Here is a 6,000-nt window from a genome sequence, read left to right as displayed (position 1 = left end):
CCAAGTTCTCAAGCTGGAGACCAGTGCAGCTGCCTTTCAAGACTTTCTGTAATCTGCCTGCAACAATATCAAGGGTGAGAAATTACTATTGATAACCAATTTCTTTAGTGAAACAAGCTTAGTTTGTGTGTTTTGTTTTATTTGCTTAGTAATTTGCTTTGTTCTGTTTGCTCTCTCTTTAACCACTTAAAATGCACTTTTTGTAGTTAATAAACTTATTTCTTGTTTATAATATAACCCCGTTCATGCAATTCATAATTCGGGGGAGGGTAAGAGGCTGTGCATACCTTCCTCCACATTGAGGGAGGAGGTGGATTTCATAATATACCTTTGAGTCTGCACTCCAAGAGAGGTGGACACCTGAATGCTGGGGCAAGTCCCTTAAACTGAGTCTTCCCAGAGCTGATCTCAGTGTCTGTGTCATTCTGCAGTTGGGTGTGGCCCTGCCTGTGTGTGTGTTGGAAGAGGCTTGATAGCTTGGCTCAGCAAGACAGGGAAAAAGGATGTTCTGGCTGGCAGAACAGGCGGGCTCAGCGCTATCCCAGTACATCACGTGGCATCCTAAGGGGGGCGACCTGTCACAGTGGGGTCAGCAATTCCTCTCCCAGTCACAGTTTTCTGCTTTTTTCCCTGTCTACTCTAAGGCAGAATTTGGCATTTCAGACTTGAGACTAACAGATACTATATGTGTAGTCAGAAGAAAAAAGAACCGAAGTGCATTGGAAATATCTCTATCTCCAGTAAGGCAGACAGCAAAAAGTAACTCTGGAGAAAACAGTGAAAGCTGCAACCTTTCTGTTTCTGTGCTCAGAGAACAAACTTGACAAGTAATCAAACAACAAGACTAATGAGAAATGCAATGAAACAGATGATGATGAAACCATAGCTGCATTAGACCTGCAATTCCAGTTTTTCTACATATACAGGGAAATCCATATCCCTGTATCAAAGGGTTAATAAAATCCCTACTGTTGATTTAGCCCATTACCACTGATCTGAACCTAAGCTATATATGTCCAGCATTATGGGTCTGATTTTCAGCCAGGCTTCAACCCACCCTTTGCTAGTCAATTTCACATCCAAATGGAACTGCAAGAAGTTAGTAAGAAAGATGAGTGGACACCCAACTACTTAGGGATAGAATTGTGGCAAAGTTACTCACATTGGGTAACGTTATTCGAGGCATCCCCATTTAATTCAATAGGACTACTCATGGAGTGCACTTTGGCATTACAATCTGGGCCTTACTTTGTGGGTGCAAACACAGACAGCTTACTAGTGACATTTAAAATTTTTAAAAGTGGACATTATAATCCAAAACTGAGTATACCCAAAGAAAAACTGTCTCTAGCAATCAGGACCTGTATAAAACTTTTCCTCACTGTTTATAATTTCCAAATACAAATTTACAACAAAATCCATACCTGAAAATGCACTTACATTTACTAGGAATGCTCAGCATCCAACACCATAATGATTTTTTAAGATAAGGATTTTTAAAATGTATTATTTACATTAATTTCCTCTACAATACAGTGTCTGTCAAACCTGGGCTCTGCTCTTTTAGGTAATGACAAAAAATTTTCTTCTTCAGCAAAAGCTGCTCTTTGGCCAGTTGACAGGGGGCATTACTGCACTGTGCTTTTATCAACAGCATGAGTATGATCTTTCTGCACTTTGGTTGACCGGTTAAGTGTGCAGAGATTCCTGGTCATTATGTATTCCTTCTGCACAGTAATTCTGATTGAAATCCAACATCAGCACATTGTAAGCAAATAGCTAGTCAATCAAAACACACACACCACAATTTGATTTTTTTAGTAGATTCTCTGAATACCTGTGTGCACAAAAGAAAATATTACTTTTTTATTTCCCAGTTGCAATTCTTTCACATCAGCCTCCCAGAAGTCACATCACTAAGTATGAGAGTCCAATTCACCACTCCTTTGCACCTTGTATAATCATTTGCACCAGCATAATGGGAGTTCAAAGTGGACCTCAAGCATGACCATTGTGATGATAGCCTTTTACACCCACTTTGCACTAGTGTCAATAACTACACAAGGTGCAAAGCAGCAGTGAATCAGACCCATATTGCTGTTGTGACTGAGAAATATATATATGAAGGTTTTCTTAGGTTATTCTATAAACCCTCACAATCTATAATCTCAGCTAACCTAATTTTATATTGTCCACAGATTATGTCACCTCACTGCTCACCTCCAGTTAATTTACTTGATAGTGAAATAACTTGTATGTATTCCCAAAATTACAACTAGGGCCTATTTAATAGACAGATACAATGTTGGTTATTCTCCAGTCCTCTATCAGCTAATTTAAAAATCAGTATATCAGCTAATTTTAAAGACAGGTTGCATATTTTTGTTAGCAGTTCAGCCACTTCATTCATAACTTCCTTATTTTTTGAAGTAGTCTTCCTAAAGTTTGGTGCTATAGCTTTCGATACAGTCCCTACTAGTGAAATGTTTAACTTAATTATATTATGATCACAATTACCTAATGGCTGTATTATAGTTACTTCTTTAGCTAATTTTGCTCTGATGTTTAGGACTATGTGAAGAGCAGCCCCTCGTGTATTTCAGAGAAGTTGTGCCATTATGTTAATATTTACGGTGTCAGTTATAGAACTGAAGGCCAGAATAGACCACCAGCTCATCTAGACTGACCTTCTATACAACGCAGGGCACCAATGCACTCAGCATCTGCACACCAAATCCAACCCCCGAAATGAGACCGAAGTATTAAAGCCCACAGGATGCTATACTATTACGTAACACAGGCAAAGAACAGGAAGGACTGAGATGTAAAGAAACTGTTTCTCTAAATTGTATCCCAGTAAGACATTTCACCAGTCAATACTTGTGTAGTTGAAGTCACCAATCATTACTGATCTTGTACATTTTATTGTCCATTTGATCTCTTGCCAAGAACTCACTATGATCAACCTGTTTAAGTGGTCTGGAATATCATGTGTGACAATATGGACTAACCCGCCATCTACATGATCTTTGACAGCTGTGAATATTATCCATACTTCCTAATCTGCTACAAACAGCTGCCTGACCTCCCATGGAACTGGATGGTTGATAATGCACATGACAGGGGCCATCTCACCCACCAAAAACACTTCCCCATAATAATTTGCTAGTCAGGACATGCACCCCAGTTGAGGAAGGGGTCTTTTTTTGTGAGACCCACATGGTTCCAGCCCATACTCCCTGCAATGTGCACAACACATCCCCTTGGTGTCTACAACAATGCCTGGATGTGTATGTGTTTAAATTATTACACATCACAATCCCACCACATTTTCACATTCTCTATTTCTCTTGGGAATCTTATGATCCTTCCATTCCCCCAGTTTCTCAACCCAACATTAAACGTCCTTTCCCAACTTCATCCTGGGCGACTAAACCAATTAACTTTCCAGTTAAACAAGACAGCTACATGTGATTCATCAGGAGAAACTAGCCAAGTGGTAATTTCTTTGGGCCAGATTTTGATGCCTTATTCAGGAGTGCTAACTTGCGCCATGAGTAGCCCAGTTGAAGTAAATGGAACTGCTGGCAGAGCAAAGTGCTATTTAAGATTTAGAAGGGTGGCATCCACCACCCAGTTTCTTGAGTATTTTCCACGAAAACTGAGAGCACCTCAGCCATTCCTATAAAATATTAATGCATTTGTCTCCCATCCGCCTTTCACTGTGATTTGTTTGTGAATAGTTAGTATGAGCATAGTTTACAGATTCTGCCCTTGTCCTTGCTATGGGACTGCCCTAAGCACTTCAAACAGCTGTCGTGGGGGGGGGTCACTAATAGGTATTGGCCTGTTGCACGATGATGGGCTGTAAAGAACCACTAACGCTCTTGCAATGCAAGATGAGGCGGTCCGATCAAGCGTCACGTGCAGTAAGAAGGAACTGAGAGGGCATAAGGTTGGTGGTGCCTAATATACCAGTGCATGAGTGTGGCACTCAAGGGGGCGCCACAGCCAATCCTACGGATACTGCTAAGGCAAAAATCTCCAATAACTGTGCACATGGGTGCGCACACTCCTCAAATGGAATCAGCATGAGCACGCACTTGAAGAAGAGCACTCTACCGGCCTAGATAATCTGCACAAGATTTTCTCCTGTCTCCATCTGCTGGTAGTACAGATATCGTTTCTATGGATAGACAGAAAGCAATGTTGGAAGAATCAGGATAAATATTAACCTCTGCTGCACTGTAGACTCAGACTTTTCATGATCATCTAGTCTGACCTCCTGCACTTTGCAGGCCACAGAACCTCACCCACCCACTCCTTAATAGACCCCTAACCTCTGGCTGAGTTAATGAAGTCCTCTAATCATGATTTAAACACTTCCAGTTACAAAGAATCTACCATTTACAGTAGTTTAAACCTGCAAATAACCCATGCTGCAGTGGAAGGCAAATCCCCCCACCCCGAGTTTTCCATGAACATTAATCTGTACTGCTGCTATTTTAAAAGTCAAATGTTCTTCCTTCTCATTCTCTTCCCCACCACTAACTATGGCAGACAGTTAAGACCCATTGTCCTTTATTTTAAAATGATCCATAATTTATTTTAAACTTATACAAAATAATCCTCTGGTTAAAGCATTGGATTAGGAAGCAGAAGATACATGATTTTTCCCTCACAGTTCTGCTGCAGACTTCCTGTGTGACCTTGGCAAGTCATTTCATTTCTCTGGGGCTCAATTTCCCCAACTGTAAAAGTGAGGATAATTCAAAGGAGTGTTGTGAAGACTAATTTATTACTGTTTGGGGAACACGGAGTGGGACGTGCAGACAGAAGATATTCTAGAAATACAAAATACTATAAAATGTTATTTTAAAAAGTTTAAATAAAATTTTGCAGAAAGCTATTTTAGAAGGTTTTTAAAATTAACATAGGTGCAACAGTAAACAGATAGCTCTTAAAATGTACAGAAATTCTGATTGGAGTTCCTCCATTCACCTAAAGAGTTAAGATAAAAACTATTGCAGCCTATGGTCGAACAATTAGTATTAAATAAAACAAGGCTAGCCCCAAGCTTTGCAAGACCCTGGCTGAGACCCCTGGCAGACTTGGATAACCTGCAAAGCACAACTGGAGGTGGGAGTGCACGTCAGGTGGGTGGGGGAATCACAGTAACTGTCATTAGATTAACAACTATTTAGGACAGGCACTGTCTTTTTGTTGTTTTGTTTGTTCAGTGCCTAGCACAATGTTGTCCTGATGCATGACTGGGGACCTGAAGTGCTACCACTAATCAAATAGTAATTAATAATAATTGTGGAAAAGTGCAGCAAGGCATTGGGGATTCAGGAAGTGCGGGCCTTAGCATTTTTGAGCAGGCCTGTGGAAAAAATTACTTGCTGTCCACCCTCTTATCCCTCAACCCTAACAACTGGCTTATGTTTGCAAAGCTCTTTCAAAGGAAAAATTTCTAGAAATATTTTGTTTGTAAAGTAATGAATTCTCCACTCTATTTCTATCTCCTGTTGGTCTAGCAGAGTTTATAAGCCAACTCTGGGTTCATCATTGGGTAACAGGTTTGAACTGGGAACCTGTTATCAAAGGGCCACTGAGGTATGGACTTTTAAGGTGTTCTTTGTTGGTGGGAAAGGGAAGGGGGAGATCACAAGAGGATGTGCTGTTCATGTGTGCTGAGAGTCAGGTTTCCAAAATACATAGTACATACCTAGGAGTTGCACTGAAAGACAATGCAGCTAATCTGCTTTGTATGTTCTGTAAATCTTCTACTTAAAACTCAAAATATTAACACCCAGTTTTATTTTCATTATTTCAATATGGTCATACCTATGCTATATCAGATACTGCTCAATCTCAATCATACAATAAATGGTCATCAACTTTTAAAAGTACAGATTTTCTGCTTCTGTTTCTCCTTCACTGACTGGAATGTTCAATGAACTAGCACAGACAGAATACCCCACATAATGCACTGAACAT

This window comes from Trachemys scripta, chromosome 2, assembly GCF_013100865.1.
Source record: "Trachemys scripta elegans isolate TJP31775 chromosome 2, CAS_Tse_1.0, whole genome shotgun sequence".
Classification (NCBI taxonomy): Eukaryota; Metazoa; Chordata; order Testudines; family Emydidae; genus Trachemys; species Trachemys scripta.
Note: the sequence above shows the minus strand (reverse complement) of the source record.